This window comes from Bidens hawaiensis, unplaced genomic scaffold (genome assembly GCF_021521415.1).
Source record: "Bidens hawaiensis isolate Kalapana, Puna unplaced genomic scaffold, B.hawaiensis_p1.1 tig00035313_1, whole genome shotgun sequence".
Lineage (NCBI taxonomy): Eukaryota > Viridiplantae > Streptophyta > Magnoliopsida > Asterales > Asteraceae > Bidens > Bidens hawaiensis.
The window spans coordinates 58,906-85,108 of NW_027496142.1; the positions used below are offsets into that span (position 1 = coordinate 58,906).

At 39.1% G+C, this 26,203-nt stretch overlaps 2 pseudogenes across 1 annotated transcript; one reads left to right on the forward strand and one right to left on the reverse strand.

The window, feature by feature from the left end:
- The first annotated feature begins 13,495 nt into the window (after positions 1-13,495).
- Positions 13,496-16,562, forward strand: LOC143587225 (GDSL esterase/lipase At5g45950-like; annotated as a pseudogene). Its single transcript, XR_013144843.1, has 5 exons — positions 13,496-13,983; positions 14,403-14,533; positions 14,671-14,898; positions 15,792-16,038; positions 16,244-16,562. The product of XR_013144843.1 is annotated as a GDSL esterase/lipase At5g45950-like (transcript).
- Positions 16,563-18,166: 1,604 nt separating this feature from the next.
- On the reverse strand, positions 18,167-22,676 carry LOC143587217 (floral homeotic protein AGAMOUS-like; annotated as a pseudogene).
- Positions 22,677-26,203: the final 3,527 nt, after the last annotated feature.

The following is a 26,203-nucleotide window of genomic DNA, read 5'->3' on the forward strand; positions in this document are numbered from 1 at the left end:
AATTTATTCTTATCACTTACAATATTATGAATTCTCGATTTAGTACTATTTTATAAATTTATGATGTACAACAAAAATGATATATGGTAACCAGTCAAACATGGCTTAATCAATAGTTAACAAACACTTATAAGTACAAACATATTATAAGGTAAACAGTCAAACTCAAACTGGGCTTACCACTTACAATATTATGAATTCTCGATTTAGTACTATTTTATAAATTTATGATGTACAACAAAAATGATATATGGTAACCAGTCAAACATGGCTTAATCAATAGTTAACAAACACTTACAAGTACAAACATATTATAAGGTAAACAGTCAAACTCAAACTGGGCTAAATCAATAGTTAACAAACATTTTTAAATAACCCGCGTAACACGCGGGCTAAAAGTTAATATATATATATATATATATATATATATATATATATATATATATATATATATATTCATCTTTCGTTGATAAAATACTAATGAAAATCAAAGGTTTTTAGTTTCTCCGTTGCAGACTTGCAACGGAACGGATTAAGTAAATAGTACAAGGCCCATTTAGCATAGAATGATGTAATATGTAGTGGACTTCAAAGGCAAGATTTGTATGGGCCTCATGCACACTTATGAATTTATGATCACTCTATTCTAAACACGAATATGACAATTAAGTTATTAATAAAATAAAGTTAAATGTAAGGGGAAAGTTAAATAAAGGTTAGATAAATGTTAGACGGCTAACAACACCGTATTCACTTTCCCTAAATGTAAATAATTAACTTAATATTTATTCTTATTAATAACACTTTTTTGAGAAAATCTGTTAACACGAAAACCTTTTTAACTACAAAAATTAGCTCCATCACAAAATTATAAAAAAGGAGAGATTACGATGTAAGAAAATTTTAATTGTGTATATATAATTTGTAGTGGCGCATAATCTGCCTTTTAGCTAATACTGTTAGTTTGTTGTTGTATAATATTGATTATTTCTATGCCTAAACCAAAAGAATTAAAATTTCAGTTTCTCTCTCATCCGGAAAATTTTACGAAGCAATAATGCCATAAGAAAGACGTGAAAATACAAACAAGAAACATTTAAAAGATGAGAATCGCATCATGTCATCAGGTAATTTAAATTGTCTTTATCACCTTATATATATTTTGGTCGCTTGATGCTTGTCTTTAACATTAAAAGGTGTTGTGACGTGATACATATTATTTGCATAACTAAGTACACCATAAGTGTATCAAATGTCCACTAAAGAGGACACAACATTGACAACTCATGTATATTAGTTGCTACTAGATCTAATGTCTCATTCACCATTTGAATTGAATGTCTCTTGCCAGCGGTACACTTTCATGAGACAAGACTCCAAACAATAACAAGCCTAATGAAGAGGTAGGTCCCAGCAGAGCCCAGTTGGACCCGCAAGACTCACCTTAAACAGGGACGTCTGCGCAGAAACCAACTGGATCCGCAGGACCAACCATGCTCAGAGACGTGACGTCCTTACGCGCAGTACGCAAGCTGGTCCAGCAGGAAATGCCTCCCAATGGTGGACTCCGCCTGTCCCCGCAGCCTCGGATACAAGCCATTAGGGAAGGCCACCCGCGCAGCAAGGCTACACGCACAAGGCACTTAGCTCTCATTCAGTGTCACCTGAAGGAATGAGCGAAGCCGGGAACAATCCCGCACAAGGGCGGGAGGGGGAATACTCCCGCCCAAATAAGCCAGTCCGTACGATACGGGAAGATCTTCTGTACTGTACCTGACGAGGTATGGGAAAAAGATCTGACTAAAGATACGACAGCTTATGGACAACAGTATGGCAAGCAGCATGCTCCTACACTGTATGTCACTATTAGCCGCTGCCTACTCACCAACTCCTGTCATACCACGTGCGTAGCCGGCAGTTGGTGGAAAAGGAATAGTATACAGCAGGCCTGGTCGCTATCAGCCGCTACCTACCCACCAACTACCAGCAGGGCACGTGCGTAGGTTACTGTTGGTGGAACAGGAACACTGTTGCAGCCGGCCATACCTCCTAGGAAACCTACCTTCGGCTATAAATACCCCAAATGGTATGACCATCATATCTTATCACATTATCATAATATCTTATCTTATATTATACCTGATATCTGCTCTAGCAATCTCTTAATATACTTTTATATTTAAAGAGCAATTTAGTCTGATTCTCACACCAGAGGGTGGTCACAAGGAGGAACCCCCCCCCCTTCTCAGTGACGAGCTCACGGTGTCTGTTTTGCAGGTTATCAGAAGAACCATCTTCCAAGGGTCTAACCCCTCGTGGGAAACATCTATCTAACCCCCAGGTTACTAGTAATCTGCCCGGGATCTGGTTAGTGTTTCTTCATTGGCGCCATCCGTGCATAAAGCTAGAACTACATTTTTCTCCAGTTTTTTCAAACATCCACAAAGATGGTTAGAGAAATTCCGGTAACCACAACCCCAGCTACTGGGGGGAATACTGGCAACACAGCTTTTACAAACACTACCCCGGTTACCCAAGCCGGGGCAAGTGAAGTAAATTTTACGAACACTTCCCCAGTTACTCATGCTGGGGCAAGTGCAGTAAATGATCGCCTACTGGGATCTACTGATACCCAGGTTGAGAAACGAAGACTCCCCCGCCAAACTCTCGATGAAGTTAAGGCATGGGCGGAGGCACGACAAAAGGAATTCCAGGCTGAGTTGGACGAACGCTTGTGTTCCGTACAACAGGCCGACGAATTCGAATACTGGGAGGATGACTCGGAGGAATCCGACTCCGACGCGAACCCTCGCCATAGGGCAAAAGGGAAGCGTAAGGAAACGGAATCCCAACCGAAAAGGCATTTTGGACAAGCCTTCAAACCAAAAAGCACAGGTGGAAATCCACGAGACTTCTCCAAAACGTTCACCAAACGTTGCAAATGCGGGAACGTCCAAATTTGCAAGGGACATTGCGGAAGCAATCGCCCCAAAGAGTGCCAAACAAATGCCTAACATAGGCACATATGACGGTATATCTGATCCAGACGATCATTTGAACAGGTTCATAGCGGGGGCAACCGTCAGCAATTGGACGGAACCCACGTGGTGTTACATGTTCCAAATGACGCTTATTGGGGCTGCTAGAGCTTGGTTTGATCGTCTACCGGTCAACCACATCTACGACTGGGCAGACTTCCAGCAGAAGTTTAGCCAACACTTCAGCCAGCAACGGAAGTATACCGAGGAGCAATGGACAATCCTCAAATGCATACGAGAAGAAGATGAATCTCTGCCAAACTTCATCACTCGCTTCAACTCAAAGAAGCTAAGTTTGGGCAATATCAGCGAAGATCTTGTTCGCGCTGCCTTTATCCAGGGCGCGCATGACCCAGAGCTCATCCGCACCCTAACGGGTAAAGATGGCATGCCATCCACATGGGATGCCATCATGACAGCAGCAAAACGCTATGCGGAAACGGAGAAGCAACTGGGTAGAGATCTACCACAGAGCACAAACCTCTACACTCAGAAGACGAGAGAAGACAACGTCCTCACCGCCCGACTAAATAAAAAGCGGAAGCTAGGCATTTGGCAGTCAAGGGTAAACTTTGACACCTCATCCGGCTTGCAACATCGATTGGGCGGAAGGGATAATGTACAGCCGCACCGAAACTCCAGATGGACGCCACTCACCAAAAGCGTCACTGAGATATTCGCCACTGAAGAGCTCCAGTGGCCAAAGCCTCCAATAATCCGACATCGTCACGATGCTGATCGAAGCAAATATTGTGACTTTCACAAGACAAAAGGCCACAACACTGAAGAATGCATAGACGTAAAAGACATGGTCGAAGCATTTGTCAGAGATGGGACGCTCGCGCACCTCGTGGCGCAATAAAGGCTGAGCAGGCGGGTGCGTGTAGAACCCCAGCTGGGGAAAACACGAATAAAAATTCCAGTTTCAATGTCGAGACTACATGCTGCGTAAAGAACGAGATCCCGATCCAGGTGCGTATCGGCTCGATGGCACTCCCATCCCAACAATATGGAAGGATCTCATTTACACAGTTTGCATGTAAATCAATTCCAATTTGTAAAGAAAAGGCCAAGAGCCACTTCTAATGGAAATGATTCTCTTTAGAACATCGAAGCTGATGATTTTACATTTATACTTTTCTGAACACTGGTGACTGCATTACATTACGTGAAGTCGTTGCGTGGGAAGGCGGTCCTACCCGCACAAACCCAATAACGTGACAAAACCTTCACGCAGGTCAGTTGAAGGGGAAAAGTTCAGCACCCAAAAATGAAAGTGCCGGTCTATCCGCACGAATCATAATGAGGAAACTGAACAATAACCTATCAACAACCGCGCGTCGAACGGTTAAACTATGCAACACTGGTGACGGCATTCACATTACGTGAAGTCGTTGCGTGGGAAGGCGGTCCTACCCGCACAAACCCAATAACGTGACAAACCTTCACGCAGGTCAGTTGAAGGGGAAGAGTTCAATCATCCCACTAAATGAAAGTGCCGGTCTATCCGCATGAATCATGAAAGGAAACTGAACACTAACCTATTGACAACCGCGCGTCGAACGGTACAAAACAAAATTCTTAAAAGGATGAGAAAAACCTACACGCAGGTCAGATAAGGGTAAAGTTTTGCCATCCTACTAAGTGCAAGTGACGGTTCTACCCGCACAATCACAAAAGAGAAAGCAAAACTTCACCTATTATCAACCACGTTCAAAGGTTAACTTATCCTCAAAAGATGAGGAAAACCTACACGCAGGTCAGATGAAGGTTAAAGTTTAGCCATCCTACTAAGTGCAAGTGACGGTTCTACCCGCACAATCACGAAAAAAGAAGCAAAACTTTAACCCATTATCAACCACGTTCAACAGGTTAACTTATTCTACACTTGGAAAATTGCTAATTTAAACTAAGTATGCAAGTCATAAGTTTATAAAGCAAGAAACCCAAAGAAGGAAATAACAATCTTATACGCAAAAAGATTAATATTTCACAAACGAATTATTACAAGAATGGCCGGGTAACTACCCGCCTACGAAAAGAAAATAAATACATCTGTACAAGACTATCCTAGCAATGGGAAGGGATCTTCAGGATCAAGCTTCAGGGCCGCTTCCACTTGGACCCGCTCCATCAGAAGAACGGGGCGGTTCGAGGAAAGCTTTAAGGATAGCTAACCCATCATCAGCAGCAGCTACTTGGTTCACCTTCTCCACCACTGGATGCGGGAAGGCGGCGTATTGATTTACTGCTTGGTCATATATGGCTTCAGTATCAACATTGTACAAAGGGAAGTTGGAAGACGGGAAGCCTTTCTCAACGAACCCTAGACCAAGCAGGAAGCCGGCCCGTTCCCCATCCTCGTGAGAAGCGTTGAGGGCTGCGCTCATAGCATCGTCGTAGGATGTCTCTGAGAAGACCCGATGCACAACCTACAAAAGAAAATATACAAGTGTCAAACACCTTTTCTATGTACAAAGGAAAGCGTGAAGACGTAAAGCTAAACATACCTGAGGCAACGCTTCTCGAAGAAGCCATTCCTTGGCAACCAGAGCTTCTTGGAGGGCGGCTTGAGCTTGGGTACGGGCGCGTTCGGCTTCGCTTTTGTTAAGGTTGGCAAGTAGCACTTCCTTTGCAGCAGCCTCTTCAACGCCCTTAAGCTTCCGCTCGGTGTGATCAAGCACGCCCCTCTGGTCCAGGATCTCTTGGAGCTTCTTGGCATCTTCCATCGCCAAGGCATCATGAGCACGTTGGAGAGCCTCCAATTTGGCCTTGAGCTCCTCGTTCTCCAAGCGTAAAGGCTCAGCAACGGCTTCAGCCTTGGTGGCCCTCTCGGTTGCGTTCCTCGCAGTCTCCTTAGCCAGCCGAGGTTGTACAAAGGGAAGTTGGAAGACGGGAAGCCTTTCTCAACGAACCCTAGACCAAGCAGGAAGCCGGCCCGTTCCCCATCCTCGTGAGAAGCGTTGAGGGCTGCGCTCATAGCATCGTCGTAGGATGTCTCTGAGAAGACCCGATGCACAACCTACAAAAGAAAATATACAAGTGTCAAACACCTTTTCTATGTACAAAGGAAAGCGTGAAGACGTAAAGCTAAACATACCTGAGGCAACGCTTCTCGAAGAAGCCATTCCTTGGCAACCAGAGCTTCTTGGAGGGCGGCTTGAGCTTGGGTACGGGCGCGTTCGGCTTCGCTTTTGTTAAGGTTGGCAAGTAGCACTTCCTTTGCAGCAGCCTCTTCAACGCCCTTAAGCTTCCGCTCGGTGTGATCAAGCACGCCCCTCTGGTCCAGGATCTCTTGGAGCTTCTTGGCATCTTCCATCGCCAAGGCATCATGAGCACGTTGGAGAGCCTCCAATTTGGCCTTGAGCTCCTCGTTCTCCAAGCGTAAAGGCTCAGCAACGGCTTCAGCCTTGGTGGCCCTCTCGGTTGCGTTCCTCGCAGTCTCCTTAGCCAGCCGAAGCTGTTCGTTAACAGCTTGGGCAGCCTTGGAGCGGGCCTCGAGTCGCGCTTGAACCTCAACCTCGAGGGCCTTGAAGGCCTTCTCCTTCTCCGCAGCAGCTGCGGCCAACTTTTGGTTCTCCTCCCGAAGAGCCCGCGCTTGAGATACTTCCTTGGCGCGAGCTGCTTTTAACTTGTCGTTTTCACGACAAAGCAGCTCGACGCGCGGCTGCATCCGGGCCTGGAGAACCCGAAGCTCATTGGTTAGCCTACCCTCCTGGTAGCTAGCCATGGCTTCCCCCAACGCACCATGGGGAGCAGCGTGGCGAGCCCATTCCACACACTCCACAGGGGTACGAAGGGTTGTTCCTCGGCGTATGTTCCATCGCGGAACATACACTTCATTGGAATCCGACACTGCAAAAAAAAAAAAAAAACAAAAAAGCAGTTAGGAAAAGATGATAAAATATATATATATATATATATATATATATATATATATATATATATATATATATATAAAAGTGAAAAAGGGCCAAAGGAACCCTACGCACCTGTAGGGTCTATAACAGGACGATAGCCGCCGAACCCATCACCTGAACCCAAAGGAAATCCATCCAAAAGGTCAGGAAGATGGGAAGGTGGCAAAGATTGGCGAGTACTCCCATGCGTACCTGATGGGCCGGCCGTCGGTGCCGGTGGCGGGGGCATGGTGGCAGCCGCCGCAGTCGTTGCCGCAGAATCCGCAGCAATAGTAACCGCCGACTCGGTGAAGGATGTTGTAAAAATTGCACTCACGGCCGGCGGTGACGTCAACTCGGCTGGAACAGTCGGCTCAGAGGGAGCAACTGAACCAGCGGGAGCAGGCGTAGGCGCCTGGGTCGACGCCTCAGGTAGGCTGACCAAGCCTACCGTCATCGGCGGAGAGGTACTCCTCTGCGCTCCACCCTGGAATGCGTCAACATCCACGCCTGCACAAGAAGATAAGTGTTTCAATAAATTTATAAAGTGACAAATCTACAAAAACAAGGATGTTTGTACTTACGGGTTTTCTTGAGCCTGAACGTACGGACGGGTGAGGACGAGCCCGATGGAGCCGGTCTCTTGATACCGGTCACCGTCGTCGTCGTTGGTTCTCCGGAGGTAACAGTCGTAGCCTCCGGAGCAGTGGTCCTCTCACCACCGGGGTTCATTGCCACCTCTTCGCTATCTGACTCGGTGTCAGATAAAAGCACCGGATCAGCTGTGGAGGCCACCTTCTCCTTCCCTTTCCCACCGGCAGCCTTCCTCTTCCGCACCAGCGGAGGACCATCTGCGGATTCCTCAGAAGAAGATAGGATGTCAGGAATTCCAGCAGCGGGTACAGCATTGAGGGGTTGAGGATAGAGTATCGCCTTACCTGGCCGCCGTTGGCTCAGGATCTCGTGGCCCAGCGGATAGACCTCCACAAACCGATCCGCCGTTTGCTCCAGGATGGGCAACTCGTTCTCGTCTAGAGCACGAGTGCCCACCCGCACGGGACCGTCAGCTTCCCGCGGGTACAGGAGCGACTCCAAATCGTTCCCCTCTGAAAGAAAAGAAACAGTTAGAAGACAAACTCATATCAGCAAGAAAGACAAGACATACCATAAGGAATAGAGTTCAAACCGTATTCGAGAAGGATGGGAAACCGGGACGCATCCTTCCATACCCGGCTCATCCCCAGCATCACCATCCCGGACTCCGCAAACCGATAAACCGGAGATTGGACCCGGGATATCTTCGCGAACCATTCTGCCTCCTGGTAGCTGGAAGCGTGAAGGCTCGGAAGCGCTTGTCCCTTCTTAAACTTCATGGCAATGGGGATGGCGCGGGCAGAAATGTAGAAGAACTCCCGCTTCCACGATCGGAGACTGCGCTCGGTCACGCAGATCTTCAAACCCTTAATACGGGTTGTCAGGGTGTACCACCCCTGGACGCACCTCCAGGTATAGAAGGTCATCAGGCGGTCCACATAGGGCTCAATACCCAGAATCCGGCACACCCACTCGAAGTGCCGGATCTTGGCAATCGCCATCGGATGCACCTCGGTCAGGTGCACACCGTGCCTCTCCAGGACACGGTACACAAACTTTGTCAATGGAAACCTAAGGTTCCCATAAACAAAGAATGCAGCATATACCCCGATCTTGCCACTGGGGGCATCGTACACAGTCTGGTGGGGTTCAGGAAACTCAGGCTCAAGAGACTCAAGCATGAATTTCCTGACGACATACTGGTACTGATCGACAGGTAGAGCACACTGGCACTCGCCAGCAGTACTCCTATCGTCGGCTACAACTTCAGCATCATGGGAAGACATATTGCAGAGGAAGAAGAAAACGATTTCGGGAAAATGCTTGCCTGGAAAGGGGAGTATTTGCCGGAAATCGCTAAGAAGAAGAAGAGAAGGGTGAAAGTGTGGATTACAAAGAACCCTCTCCCCCTTATATAGTAATCGCAATTAATGCGGTGAATTTAATGCGAAGGAGAGAGAAATTGAAGGTGCAATGAAACCGTGACATGTGGCACCAGGCAAGCTGGCAACAGCTGTTGACAGGACGAGTGCCATTAATTTCGCGGCCACGCGCCCGAAAAATCGCGCCCACGCGCCGTAAAAAGCGTCTGGAATGACCATATAATGTCACGTCACCATAACTTCCTGCACGTCCTGACACAGTCAGAAGAAACCGTCGCACGACGTTTCAGAGGTTTGGACTGTTCCTATCTTTCCACCAACCTTTCGAATTTCAAAATTCAAAATTTAAAAAATATTAAAAAGTAAGCGGGAAAATACCCCTTACCTTGGCAAACAAGTAACCGTAAGACGGATGCGGGTACAGTGTAAAGGCAAAACCCTTCACGCACCCAGCACCCGCAGGGAATTGAAGCCAAGTAAACTTTGGCGAACAAGTAACCGTAAGACGGATGCGGGTACAGTGTAAAGGCAAAACCCTTCACATACCTAGCACCCGCAGGGAATTGAAGCCAAATATTCCTCGGCAACCAAGTAACTATAAGACGGGTGCGGGTACAGTGTAAAGGCAAAACCCTTCACATACCTAGCACCCGCAGGGAATTGACGCCAGGAATACCTCGGAAGTAAAGTAACCGTAAGACGAGCGCTGGTACAGTGTTAAGGCAAAACCCTTCACATACCTAGCGCTCCGCTGGGAATTGAAACCAAGAAGGATCTTCTGGGCAATGCTTGCAGAAACGGAAATAACATCCCCGCATAGCGGGAACGTCGAGAACTACGTTTGATGCTCCAGGATGGAATTGGTGGTTTTAACATAATTGATCATTATGTTCAAAACTACCAAAACCTCATGGAGAGTCCACACAAGTGGGACTCAACGCTCCTGACTTGCGAGGAGGTTACAGACCTACCCGCATCATACCCAAAGACCAAGCAGGAAACTCGGGAATTTCTGCAAGTGACAAGGACTTCCGCGGGAAGAATCCCCATGGAAAACCTTAAAAAACCCTTTTCAAAACCCTTTGCTTAAAGTCCAAAAGTTCACCTCACTTTATTAAACACGCATGAGAAGAACATTGGACTGGGGGGACTTGAAGAGGTAGGTCCCAGCAGAGCCCAGTTGGACCCGCAAGACTCACCTTAAACAGGGACGTCTGCGCAGAAACCAACTGGATCCGCAGGACCAACCATGCTCAGAGACGTGACGTCCTTACGCGCAGTACGCAAGCTGGTCCCGCAGGAAATGCCTCCCAATGGTGGACTCCGCCTGTCCCCGCAGCCTCGGATACAAGCCATTAGGGAAGGCCACCCGCGTAGCAAGGCTACACGCACAAGGCACTTAGCTCTCATTCAGTGTCACCTGAAGGAATGAGCGAAGCCGGGAACAATCCCGCACAAGGGCGGGAGGGGGAATACTCCCGCCCAAATAAGCCAGTCCGTACGATACGGGAAGATCTTCTGTACTGTACCTGACGAGGTATGGGAAAAAGATCTGACTAAAGATACGACAGCTTATGGACAACAGTATGGCAAGCAGCATGCTCCTACACTGTATGTCACTATTAGCCGCTGCCTACTCACCAACTCCTGTCATACCACGTGCGTAGCCGGCAGTTGGTGGAAAAGGAATAGTATACAGCAGGCCTGGTCGCTATCAGCCGCTACCTACCCACCAACTACCAGCAGGGCACGTGCGTAGGTTACTGTTGGTGGAACAGGAACACTGTTGCAGCCGGCCATACCTCCTTGGAAACCTACCTTCGGCTATAAATACCCCAAATGGTATGACCATCATATCTTATCACATTATCATAATATCTTATCTTATATTATACCTGATATCTGCTCTAGCAATCTCTTAATATACTTTTATATTTAAAGAGCAATTTAGTCTGATTCTCACACCGGAGGGTGGTCACAAGGAGGAACCCCCCCCCCCCTTCTCAGTGACGAGCTCACGGTGTCTGTTTTGCAGGTTATCAGAAGAACCATCTTCCAAGGGTCTAACCCCTCGTGGGAAACATCTATCTAACCCCCAGGTTACTAGTAATCTGCCCGGGATCTGGTTAGTGTTTCTTCACCTAAGTTACACAACATTAATACATGTTACGTATAATTTTATGACCCTCCAACTTGCTTCATTCATCATATATACATTATCTATAGTAAATCTTATTTTTGCAACCCTAGAATCAACCAAAAATTACGACACAAATCGAACCGAACTGAATCTGTTTTGTTTTTTTTTTGTATCAAATCAATGGAATGATTGTTGCAGAACTCGAGTTACAAGGTAAAATATTTAAGCAACATGAAATATTGTAGAACAAAAAAGACATAATCATGTAAATCTTGAACATCTATACATTTTATAAATTGTTGTTCATTATTTAGTTTATTTAAGTTGTATATTTCATGAACATTTCACTTAACAAGGGCCCTGTTGAATAAGTTATATAGAAAAATAGACTAAATATGCAAGTAGAAATATAGACTAAATATTCAAGGGCCCTGTTGAATAAATGTCCCAAGTTATTATTACAATGAATACAACCTATTAAATGTCACCAACTAACAAGAAACAATTTTCCCGCGTTTTTATAATTAAAAAAATGATTTAAGGTGTCGTGAACGGGGGAGAAAGAAAATACTGTGTCTTTACTTTTTTTATTTTTTATTTTTTGTATACATGAGAAGTTCATGTGATACCTTATAACTTTTTTAATACTTTTTTAAAGTATTTATAAGTGAATAAGAGAGAAAATATAATGATAAATTTATTAAAAAATATTATTTAATTGTAAATATAAGATAAAATGTGATATTTTTTAGTGTAATTTTGAATTTGTAAATAAGAACACAAATGCTCTAAAGTTGGTATTACTATAAGGTAAATTGGAAATAAATAATCTCACATTTTATGTATTGACCGATAATAATCTCGCTTTTAAAAATCACTACCAACGGTCCAACTATTATTGTCTCAAAGGACATCCTAAAATACACTTAACGCCATTAAGTTTTTTTTTTTCCGAGTTTTAAACCGATGTTTTAGGGCTTTTGGTTTAGAGGAAGTATACGAGTCGACTGATGTAAAAGTTATCTCAAAATGGCGATTCAGATGACTTGAATTTTGTTAATGGGAAATTCAAACACCCTAGTTGAAACACTGTTTCGTTGTTTGGATTAACGTTTCAAGATAAATTTGTCATTAGTCGACTCGTATCATTCTTCTGATAAAAAACCCTAAAACATCTGCTTGAAAATCGGAAAAAACTTAACAACATTAAGTGTTTTTTACGGAGGTCAGTTGATACAAAAATAGCTGAAAGGTCGGACCGTTGGTAATGATTTTTAAAGGTGTGCTTATTATCAGCCAATATATAAAAATATATAAAATGTGAGATTATTTATTTTCAATTTGTCTAACTGAAAACTTCTTGTTTTTATCTTTTTAAACTATTTATCTATAATATATATAAACGAAACATAAAAATCCTACGTGTCGCGACGTGGTCGCCCCCCCTTTTTTTGGAGTCATCAGAATTGCTTGATTTTTAAATGGAGGCTTCTCAAGTATTTGACCCATATTCACGGGTATGGGTCTTATCAAACCCAAATATTTCTTAAACAGGTTATAACATCTTATTAAATTAAAAATTAATCTCACCAAATATTTGATATAAAAATTCTATAAAGTAGGGATATACTAAAATTAATATCTGATTTATTTAAAAAAAGATATATATTATCTATAATTATAAAACCAGTTTTATAGTAAAAAAAATAAACGGGTATTGGGTCTCATCAAACCCAAATAACGTTTAAACCGGGTTAAAATATCCCATTTATTTGTAAAACAATTTATCATCAAACCATAAGTATATTATTAACTTTCATACAATAAAAGAAATATAAATTCAAAAAATAAATAAATATTATAAACAAATGATATAAAACAACACTCGTAGCACGGGGGATAAAAACTAGTTTATATATATTTATTTCATTTATTTGAATGATAAGTGAATTTGCCCTTGCTTCGTTTTGGGTGTTTGATATAAATTTGCCCTTGCTTCGTTTGGGTGTTTGATATAAATTTGCCTTTAGAAAAAGCAATATAACACCCCTTTTAAAAAACTTTACCTATATGGCAATATATTCTTTATTCTTGCTTGTAATAAATTTATAGTTATCAACTTATCATACATTGACTTGACTAGTGAATTATTGTTGCTCATCAGTCGATGAACTAGTACAAAGTAAATGACACCTACCAGTTAAATTTACACGTCTCTATCGACTTATATCGAGAAAAAAAAGCCAATCTATAGTTGATAGAGAAGCACCAAAAATTTGATTAAAATTTATTTTGAATGACGTTAGTCCGGCTAGCAGGTCCCAAAAGAGAAACATTCAATATCAACCATTTCTTACCTGAGTTCGAATCGAAAACTTCCCAGGAGGAAAATCTTATGAAAAACCTCCTGATCACCCGAGCTAGCTGCCTAGCTCGTGATGCCTGATTCGGAAAATAATACCTGTAAATCCGAATAACTAAAATCTAGAAGACCGGGGTAATAAATTTGATCAATTGTCTGATAAAGTCATTGAATTCACCACCTAACAGAATTAAATACCTGTGTTACAATCTGCTTCTTTATATAATCAAGAAGAGAGAGAAATCATTCATGCTCAAATTCAACTATAAGCAAAGAAGCTTTCACATTCTCAAGCCAAACCCTAGTATGACAATGCAGGCTTTTATTGTACTCCTAGCTTTGCTAGTTGTACATGCACAGGCTCTAGACATAGCAAAACTACGGCTTGTTGCATCCAAGCACAATCTGTCTTGCATTTACGTGTTTGGCGACTCTAGCGTCGATCCTGGCAACAACAATAACCTTGAGACTGACCAAAAGGTTAACTTCTTGCCCTACGGGAAAGATTTCAATGATAGCCGCCCCACTGGACGGTTTTGCAACGGAAGACTTGCCACTGATCTCATTGGTACTAATTACCACACCATTTCAGTACTAAACAAATGAGTACCGGTCATCAGTTATACTCATTTGTTTTGTAGTGTGTTTAAACTCTTTTTCATAATCTTTTTTTTTGAACGACGACTTTCTTGTATGTTAGGTCACCGCATCCTCCAATTCATTTAACTTCCTCTGTGTGTGTGTAAGGGGTGATATTTGGTACATATAAAGTTACTACAAAACATGCAAATAACTGAAGTAAATATTATTACTCTACAACTTTAAAATAGATAATTACAATGCAAAACATGAAGAACACAGAGTAATAATTCCTCTATTGTAAGTATAATCACTCTAGTTATATGTACGCTTCTCACGTTAAGAGTTGTGTATTTAATCCTAATATATAATTTATATTTATTGTGAGGTATTTTTGTTTATTTTCAGCGGATGCATTGGGTCACACGTAATTCATACCCGCATATCTTGATCCGAATTTGACAAATGCGCAACTTCCTAAGGGCGTTAGTTTCGCATCCGGCGGTTCTGGCTTCGATGATCTTACACCACAACTATCGGTAAGTACACCATTTTATAGAAATTTACCTCATTCTTGTATGGACAATGGCTCACTTTTTATTAAAATAATAATTGTAAAATTTTCTTTGAATCATATTGTTTTCTTTTTTTTTTTGCATGAAATAGAATGTGATAGATATCATTGTCAAAACAATTGGAGTATTTTCGGGAATACAAGGCAAGGCTAGGAAGGGTGGTGGGGAAGACAACAGCTCAAAAAATTGTCACAAATGCTGTGTTTTTATTGAGCATGGGTACTAATGATTTCCTACAAAATTATTATGTGGAGCCCACTCGTCCTAAACAATATACCATCAACAAGTATCAAGATTTTTTGAATTCTGCCATGGCCAAATACATCAAGGTAATAATAGTAAGAACCTGAAAAATATGCTGGTCAAAGTAATCAAATGGCGTAATTAAGCACTTTTTATTGATTAACAAACGCCTGAAACCATAAACGTGTCAGGAAGACTCAATAAGGTATTGGGTGTAATTCAAAATGTGAAAAAAGACAAAATCACCACCGACACGTCATTATGTCATTATTTAAGTAACCAGAAAATATTGGATTTAACTTTGGATACAAAATGGGAAATGATACATGTACTACTTAAATGTCTTACACTAATGAATATCTTATAAAATAAGTTTATTTTTAACTTTCAGTTTTGTGCAATAAATATAATAATATTACTGTCTTATTTAATTTTTGATGATAACCGGGGGAACCTAGTTATCCTATAAACTTTGGTCCCATCAGTACCATACTACCATACTAACTGGCTCAAAGAATAAGTAAATCACAGTCAAAGCTGGGTAGGTGGCCTGGGTGGGATCAAACCGAGGTAAATATATAGGATTCATACCCCTTATAACCTCGTTGATGAGACCGGGGTCTTAGGACCACTACCGTTTGACAGTCAAGTCAGTATCGGTATATGTAAATGTATAACAAGTGTATATACACATAACTACATAAGCTAGAGTATATTTAGATAGAGTAAATGTTGAGAGAGACGTGATAGAGGCTCTTTAATGAGAGTGTTAGGCTTTCCTTATATGGGAGAGGTGTGTGGGCTAGTTTAGGTCGAATGGGCCAGTTTGTATCCAGGCCTACATACATCATCATGGACAATTCTAGCTAGTATTCTACAGTCATACTATCTAGGTTGTTCATTATATATATACCTTGTAGATTTGCACGTAGGCATTATATTCTCATAACAAATATATGTATGTATCCCTCGTATATAGGCAATGCACGCCGAAGGTGCAAGGAGATTGATAATGGTGGGCATGGAGCCATTTGGATGTACTCCACTTGTTAGAGCGCTTAAAGGCACCGTTGGTTGCGCTGATGACTACAACAAGGTTGCTCTTTCCTTTAACTCCAAGATCAAATCCCTCATGGCTACTCTTGGACCATCATTAGGGATAGAATATTTCTACACCGATATTTATGGCCTTGTATACGACACAATTCATAACCCTGGAAAATATGGTAAGAGCATTAATTGTTATATAGTTATATGAGGAAGGTTAACGTACAAATGAAATTAACGTGCTAAATAATTACTGTATGATGTAGTTACATAACTACTATACTTGATTATCAGGTTTAGCACGTTAATTTCATTTGTGTTTGATCCAAACCCATATATATTGATTCTTATTTGAACATACATAACATGATATATAAACGACAGGTTTTGTAGAGGCGTCAAAGGGCTGTTGTGGATCAGGATTAGAGTTCGGGCCAAGCTGTAAAGGGATGCCGACTTGTGCTGATAGAAGCAAATACGTTTATTGGGACGCTGTTCACTTCACCGAGGAAATGTACAAAATTATTTCTGATGAAGCTCTTAAAACTCTTATGATGAGTTTGGGCTAACTTTGCATCAACCCCTCTATATATAATCTATATCTATTTAATTAGTTATGGTTCAGGGGTCTTTGTTGTAGTGTACTATAATATAATATGTAATGGGTGTTCAATAAATTTAATTAGTTATGGTTAAGGTCTTAAGGAGTCTTTGTTGTAATGTAATGGGGAAATGCTCAATAAATTTGATTTTGTGCATTAAAGTCTACTTATGTAAAATCATAATAACTTGTTATTAGACTCACTAGGTAATTGATATCCGGATATGCTAATTTTAAACCGGTACATGTAAGCCAAGTCCCAACATGAACACATTAAGGCTAAACTCAAATTACGAATGTTCGCTATATGTTTGTGGAAAAAAAATAGTTACTTAAAAAAATACTAGTCACTATTTTTCTATAACTTGTAAAAAAACGGATTTAAAAATACTAGTAACTATTTTTTTTATCGTATTTAATAAAACTTACTTAGTTTTTATCAAATGCTTTCATTGGGTTTTATCATTATTTAGTTTTTTTTTATCCGGACCCGACATGCTTTACCTGACTCATTTTTGGCTCTCTCGTGTAAACTCATGAATAGGTCATTCGTGCCAATATAATTACGAATTATAATACTTTAATCTGTTTTTGAATTTGTAGGTTGTGTACACGCGAGCTTAAACGATGAAATTAACATGAGATTAAAAAAGATAGTATATATGTTTACGGGCTAACAAGGGCAAAGCTAATTTAATTTGGAAAAAGAAGGCCCATCGAATTAATTTGTGGGCTGAGAACGAGATTCAAAGTAACTGAATTAATATTATAGTGGGCATTTACGGGACCCATGAGATAATCCCTAGTGAATAGATTGTTCTTAACCGGTGTTGCAAAAATCCATACTAGGCATCGATTAATCTTTTATTAATCGCTACTCTCAACTTCACTGACTACTTTTGGGTTAGTCAACTAATTAATCGCTCAACGGTCAAATCCGGCCAAAATCGGTGGTTTCCCGCAAGATTTTGACTAAAATCAGCGGTTTCGGCAAGAATCCGACCAAAATCATTGGTTTCCAGCGAGATTCCAGTAAAAACCAGCAATGTCTAGCGAGATTCTAGCCAATTTCCGGCCAAATTATGTTTGTGTATGTATAAAACTGAAAATTATGTATAAAAATGTGTGCGTGTATGTATAAAACTGAAAAATATATATTAAAGTCCTATCCGATTAATCTCAATAAATCGGTAATCCCCACCCTACCACCCGACTACCGATTAGCGATTTTTACCACAATGTTTTTAACACAGAAAAATTAACAGGATTAGTAACATAATTTCCCTCTCTACGGTCAAACTTCAAGATTACATCCACAATCACATAGTTAGGGGATAGGATAGCTCACAGTTACAGCCAAGATTGATTTTGTTTCCTTGCTTAAATTATTTCCTTCATGTATATATTGTAAAGAAGTTCTTTGTATAATATTATCATCAAGAAAAATAAAATAACACCAATTCAGTCTCTATACCGTTTATTAGTTTTCATTATCCAGTTAATCTAAGGGGCCTAATCTTAACACATAGAAGAAATGATTATACCAAGTAACACATAAGCAGCGTCACAACATGTAATAGACTGCATACATAAGACGATTATATATCGTGTTCATCTAGAGTTCTTCGCTTTTAAATAACTAGTTAACTAGTTAATCAACTTTATAGCAAGCCATATCCTGGTAGCTAGTCCTAGTTAATTAATCATTATAAGTTTATCACAGCTTGATCTAGTTGAAATGACGAATCGAATAACACACCACGCCTGCCATCACAACTACCTGCAAAAACACATAATCACAAATAAGCTACCCATGATCAAAAGCTTCACATATTTTGCTTTTACGACCAAGAAACAATTAAGTTTTTAACGTACGTATGTGGTTGCTTACACCAACTTGAGAGAGGTTTGGTCATGGCAAGAGTAATTACTGTTAGGTTGCAACTCATTTGTTTGAAGGTAGTTTCGACCATCGAAGAACTGATGTGGTGCGAGCTGGTAATCAGAACTTCCAGGCATCAAGCTCATGTGTTGCTGCTGCTGAGCTCTTTCGTTTTCAGCTATCTATATATTAATGAAACATTTAAACATATAAATTCATAAAATGGACTTTTTTAAGAGATGGAAATGGATATATAAATATACCTTTGCTCTAAGGAACCGATTGTTGTCGTGCAGCTCAAGTTCCTGCGTTACAAACCGTTAACATGAATTAACATATACTTACAAATAACATAAAGGCCAACATATTTTGGTATATATCTTATACATACATAGCTAATTAAATAGTTAGGCGACTCCTATTTAAACCAGGTGAAATGGGAAAATGGCTAGAAAGACCCAACATAAAAAGGACATACTTGGGCTCTAAGTGAAGCTATTGAGCTTATAAGCGTATGCGAAGGTTTTAACGAGCCATATCATATTTCCATTATTTTGGATTCTGGTTTCATCACTAAAGATTTCACCAAAATTTGCAATTTCCAATCATTCCATTTTTTTTTAAAAACACGAAAACAAATACTTGTCTAAATTTATGCGTTCATTTACGTTTTTGATTTCATCATTTGATGGTATTAAATTTCGAAGATTTAGCAATAAAATGGACCCTGATGTAATTTTTTAATTCCTTGTCAACAATATTAAACTTTATTTTATAATTCTTTATAATATTATCTTTTTTGTGCTATGTCTCACTGTCACCAATGAGATTTACCATGATGCTTAATTGCTTACAGAAAGAAATGTATCAAATGCCCACAATAGTTTAAAAGTGAAATAGAGGTACTTAATTGCTTACCCTTTTTTGCATGTACTCAACTTCAGCAAATAAAAGTTCATTCTGCAGTTTTAAACATAGAGAGGGAAATAGTAGCCAAATCAATGCAAATGAAAATTGTGGAGATTTAAAGAAGCTACCTTTTTCGACCGAATTCTGCTAATTGCTTTCTCTAACTTAGTTTCAAGGTTCTTGAGGTCCTTCACAGGCATGTCTGTCAAAGATTCACCCATTATGTTCCTGTAAAATTGCCTTTATACAAAAAAAAAAAGATATTAATGCGTTTTCATAAGTATATATTTAATTATGAAGTTTCAAGGTTCTTAAGCTAGCTACTTGTTTTGGTTCTGAAGGTTTGCAATTTGATGACGCAGTTTCGTAGCTTCCTGTTGATAAAACTGTAGTTTCACGCCGACATGTTTCATTAGAACACATGAATAACGAATAATCAAACACTCAAAAATTAATGTGTAAAACATCGACAAAAATGTGAACATTTATTTTAGGTTGTTTGTTGTTGCGGGTTTAAGTAGTAGCATAAAATATGAAAGCTAGGGTACCTGAGCATTGGCTTCAGTAACCGAACCATTGCTAGATGGGTCTAAACATGTTTTTTTGTACCTATCGATCGTCCCTTTAACACTGCAACAGCAAGAAAACAAATTAGACCATCAACGTACGTAGATTTGTGTAACAACATTATTAACTTTTATCGTTTATTTTTGGGAGTTAGGGATGAACCATTCTAGGTTCATTACTTAAATGCTATGAAGAAAAGAAAACAGAAAACTAGAAACATAGGATTAAATCATGATCTATAAGTAATAGTAACTATTTGATATTCCTAGGTCGAAAAATGTTATTCACCAAGACGGAAAATAACATCTTTGCTTTTGTTAATAGATATGTTTTTTGGTTTTGCCTATAGGATAAATTGATGTCCAGACACAAAGTGTATATTTTCCACACGCAATCTTAATTCTTATAGCGTTTGAAACAGAACATGTACTAATTGAATAAAATCTCACTTTTCTCGGAGATCTTAAGGAAACCAAATATATCACCACAATTTGGTCGAAGCTACTGATCGGTTCTCTCTGCCACGTTGTCAACACATCTATCATTATGATTGGTTGCCTATTTCTAAGGCGAGGATTGCTGCCACGTGTCATGGAACTCTTTACACAATGGATTATTCAATTAACCTTTTACTCTCATCATAGATCCAAAATCCATGTTCTTTTTTCACTGTAAATCTATGAGTAAATCAGAGCCGTCCATTTCATGTCATCACACATTGTTGTACGGACTCTCTCTCTCTCTCTCTCTCTCTACATAAGCCACCATGAGATAATATCTAGAGAGTGAAAACCCTAATTTCTAAGAATACAAATGAAAAGTGAACTAATTAGAATTTTATTATAAAAACTTTGGTCTAATTTGGTTCATCTTGACATAAAATATTGTAGCAACTAGCTCCAAAAAAAAGAATAAGTGATCCAAACAACTTTAAAAAATTTGACATTTGATCTCTTATTATTTTTTTTATTATTCTTTACAAGACATCTATTTTCAGAGTTCTTTCACTTTGCTTTTATGATGCTCAACTGATATATGCTTATTAAGGAAGTGCCAATATGATGGAAGTGTTGAGCAAATAGGAACTTGACAACATCTTGTGTTTGTGTGTGTGTGTGTGTGTGTGAGAGAGAGAGAGAGAGAGAGAGAGCTAAAACATCAATGAAAGTAAGCTGATCTAAGAGGCCTGCAAATAAACTTCCTAAATCTCTGCATACTGGCTTGCAACATGTCCACTTGTGACTTCTATATTGACATCTTTAACAACAGATCTTGTAGGTACCATGATATGTAAGAAAGATAAAATAAACATTATCTCTTTTGAGGTAAAGAAACAAATTACAAAATGTAAAAGACAAGTAAATCTTTGTTACAAGAAGCTATAAAACCCTCAAGAAAACTAAAAATATCACAAATAACTTATAATAAAAGCTTTTGTGCACTTTGTTCTCAATCTTCTCCAGAAGTCACAATTTATTTATATACTTTTTCTTCAAACCCTAAAAGATTAATAAAATTTGACCTAAGTTTTAGATGCTATAAAGCATCATCTTATGAATAAAACAACACCCTCAATGACATTCAAATTAATTAATCAGCAAAATTTATACCTGCTATTACCATACTCGTAAAGACGACCGCGGCTTGAAAACACGACAAGAGCAACCTCGACGTCACATAGAACGGACAACTCATACGCCTTTTTGAGCAACCCGTTGTGACGCTTACAAAAAGTCACCTGTCGATTTGTGGTGTTCTCGATCCGCTTGATCTCGGTCTTAATTCCCTTCCCAAGCTTATTCTCATGTGGAGATATGTCTCCCGAGTCATTTGGAAACGACATGGATCGGTCCACACAGCTGAAATCAAGCTCAAAAGCATCAGAATTTTCCATGAATTCTAAATCAAGCTCAAAAGAAATAATGGGTGATGTTGAGGGATGAATCTTTTTATGTATATTTTAGGAGAGAAGTTTCAAATTTTTTGTTTCTTTTTCTTGCCATTTGAGGGCCTTCCTACAAACCTAAACAGGAAAGATACAAAAATTGGAAGGGGATGTGGGTAGAGTTGAAGATGGTTTTTTATAAAGTGGATAATGACCCTTTATCATGAAATTAACAAACTCATTTAATCTTGATCACTCCTCAAAATACCAAAAATCTTGTTCATAATTTTGGTATATTATAGTTGTGGATTTATTACAAGAAAACTATAATTATTTCTATATATGTTCTTGCTTGATCATCTTCAATCTTTGAGAATCACTCATGTGCTATAATCATTAAAGTTAAAAGAAGAGAGAGAGAGAGAGAGACCTTTGAACCCTGAAGTTAGTCTGTGATGGGTGAATGAACTTTGTTCAAAATAACGCTCAAATCTATATTTTTTCGGAAATAAGGCTATATGTAATGGAGCAGCTATATTGGAAGGCAATTGACATGTGGTGTCACGTCAGCACGGGAAACGATTTTCATTTTATACTGTAGTGGTTTGTAGCTCAATTTGCCCCATAAAAAATATTACTCAATTTGTGAGTCAAACGAAGAAATTTACTAAGAAAAAAAAGGAAAAGGAGATGCGTCGTCTGCAATTTCTAGATGGCGGCATGCAAAGGAGGATTTGACGATGAAAACAAAAGCCATGATTGTGATCACAAGAACTAGACTAAGAGTGTTTTGGTGGTGGTGTATACGGATTCGTAGTGGAGCTAGTTGAGTAGATGCGGGATAGAACGTGACTGGTTCTTTGAAAAGAGAGAAAGTATGTGGTGACCAAAAACTGTTATATGTGTTACACAATGAAAACTCCGTGATGATTATGTATCATTAATGAACAAAATTTAAGAGTAAAACAGAGATAATTATTAAGGAGTGACAATACTAAACCTAATCCTAATAGTATATACTTTAACATTGTGTTCCGAGTTAATTTATTGATGGAAAAGAAATGAAATTTGGAGAAAGAAAAATATTGTTGTGTTCTAGAGGCTATTCAAAAGAAGGAAAAGAAATGAGACGAGATAAAATTGTGTTTCTTAGTTTCATTAAATGAAAGAAAAGAAAACATATGAAAGAAAAATAAGAAGAAATAAAGAGTAAGTTGGAATGAATTATTTTCTTTTCAATTTAGAAAGAAATGGAAAGAAAGAAATAAAAGCTAAAGGGGGAAATAAAAAAAAAAAAAATTTTCCTTTATTTTCTTTTCTCTTATTTAATTGAACTCGGGAACAGAGCGTAAAAGTTATTTGAACCTTATAAAATGTATCTAACTTTAAAATTACGAAATGATATGGTATACTTTAGCCTGATATGAAATCAACGGTTCACAACACGACGTCATAAAAGATCGTGTGCAATATGTATGCTTCTAATAGTGATTAACAAATAATCTCATGTTCTCTCACAATGGGTGTTGCTATATATATCTCACTACGTTGACAATTGAATTACATGAAATCTTATGATCCATCATGTTGACAATAGGGTCAAGAATGTTGTCAATTTGAGTATGCATACTTTAGTATGGTGTTCTTCAAATGAAGGCGAGTTATGGAATGATTCAAATAAAATTATCTGTTTAATGAGTTGAATTATTGTGTAAAGTAGAATAATAGAGAAGAAAATCATTGTATTAGGATTAAACCTATTTATGACATGATTCATGTTATGTTGTTGATGTATGTTTAGATGTTTTGGTTGTAGGTGCTTGGAATCATGTTCGTATGCAAAAAGTACTCGCTTGTCCTATAAGTAGCATATGATACGCCCATTGACGTATAATATGTTGATCTGGGAAAATAAATATACCTAATGCACTGCCTATGCCAAATTTGCACGCCAAACTAAGTCAAGTAGGGTGTATAATACATCGTGTCAACCGCCACAGCTTGATTCAAATATAATTTTGATGATTTGGGATAACTTACTCGGATATTCATCAAAGCAATAACAAAAGCCTTCAGTTGGAAAAATATTCTTCCACCTTGTTTACCAACATTTTCTTTAAACAAATAACAAGATAAGCAATATGCTTCGTCTATTTTAGTACTATACTTTAACCACGAATAACTATCAAAGCATTCTACAACAAAACTTCTTGCCTTACCATTCATGCCTTTGAATTGAAATTTATGATCACTTGGTTGAAAAGACCGTCTAAGAAGATATGCCCTATTTATGTCATCTATTTGGTTTTGGTCTGATAATATGTTGCCCATCAAAAGGGAAATCAATAGTATTTTGTAACATCCCGAAATTTCAAGTAATAATATTTTACATTGAATTGTTATGGCAGAAAAGTTCACTTGAGATAGTAAATAAATAATGATAGATAGATAAGTAGGCTAATTAGATAAAGCTAATTATGGACCAAAAAGGAAAGATGAGCTTTAGGTCCGTGGGCTTAAGGGAGAATAAATACCCCTTAAACCCTAATCCTTTCCATTTTCATCCATCTTATTCTCTCCACACTCAAAGCACACACACCTAAACACCCTATTTACGGCCGTAAGCAATAACAAGAATTCGAGATCAAAATCAAGCCTTTTATTGATAGATCTTTGTGATACAAGCTAGATACAGGATCAAGGTTCATAACTAAAGCTATCTGTAACCTAGAAACATCAAAAGGTGCGTTCCCAAAGATTAAAGGTTACATTTTTATGAACGATTAGCCTTGAAACTTGAGCGTAGGATAGATCGGGTATAAATGAACCATAAAGTTTCAAACTTGATGATTAAAAGGGACTTAATAGACCTATGGTTAGATATGGTTCATAAAGGAAACCCTAGATCTAGCCTAGAACGTTTTAAAACTATAAAGGTCTAAGATTTATGCCTAAAACGGGTTAGGTCTAGATGATGATATAGTGACGGGTGTAAAACGGTTTGTATGAATAGAAAATGGGTGGTTATAGTTCATGATATGAGCCATAGAACAGTTACTGAGCTAGGTAAGAGTTATGAAAATAGAAAGGTGAGTTGAACACACCTAACCTAAGGGTTCTCGGCCAAGATTGAGGGTTTTCGGCCAACCCATGTTCTCGGTCATGAGGGTTCTCGGTCACGAGGGTTCTCGGCCACGAGGGTTCTCGGTCATCACACGGGTTCTCAGTCAAACCTCATGGGTTCTCTGCCTGAAGTTTCTGGCCACTCGGTGGGTTTGGGCCTGAACCCAGTTGGACCCATTTGCCTTCATAGGCAGATGGGCTTGATCTAACTAAGTCCACAAAAATGCTAAGCCCATATCCTAAGTTAAAACAAACTAGCCCATCACCATGAGCTAAACATACAAGCCCAACTTAGAAAATACGTTGGTTAACTAAAATACCGACTTAATTGGTAATACGGTTAATTAACAATTAAATATTTAACAGTTAGCCGGGCTCAATTAAAGAAGGGGATAACAATTAACGGTGAACGCAACAGGATTCAGGTGAGTTTCTAGCCGCATTTCTGTGTTATGTTTTCAGGGCTGTGTGCATACTCTATGTGATCAATAATACATTTATCATAAGTGATAAATGTATGCTTTATGTGATTATATGAAAGGTAAGAATGATTGTTTGTCGGTACGTGAACGATCTTCGGATATTGCACATACTGTCAAGTTATAATGTTATGTATAAAAAAATGAATGATATGTATGTATGTTATGAATGAATTTAAGAGATAGAAAGGTAGAAAAAAAGGACTGGACCCTCATAATATCCAAGGTAGAAAAGGGACCGAGCCCTTTAATAATCTCGAGGCAGAAAAGGGACTGGACCCTAATAATATCCAAGGCAGAAAATGGACTGGATCCTAATAATATCCAATGCAGAAATGGGACCAGACCCTAATAATATCCGAGACAGAATAGAATAAAGTAAAGTAGAATTTCAATTATGAAAGTATGTATGTATCTATGAATGTAAAGTATGTTACGTTATTAACTAGAACTCACTCAGCGTAACAGACTTTTACTATGCACGCAGGTGAGAAGAATGAGACAGCTCGCTTGAGGGGAACACGTGGCATTGAATAAGAGGCTGACATCTAGAAGATTCAAGACGTTTATATTATTAGTTTATGTTTAGTTTGAAAGACAAAATGCTTATTAAGACAACTTATGGATTTATATGTAATGTTTTCTGAAGGTTTAAATATTTCGCGTATGTTTTTATTAATTCTGATGATTAGAACTATGTGAATGAGTAAATCCAACGCCCAAATGTGAGGCACCGGTAACAGGGCCTTACATATTTGATATTGAAAGAATTGAAGTCAAAGGAATATTTGGACCAATATAATCATTTTCTTTCATATCATCATTAATGTTTAGATTTCGACTTATATTAATGTCATGTAATTAAATAAATGCCAACAAGAACCTGTTTTGAATGTCG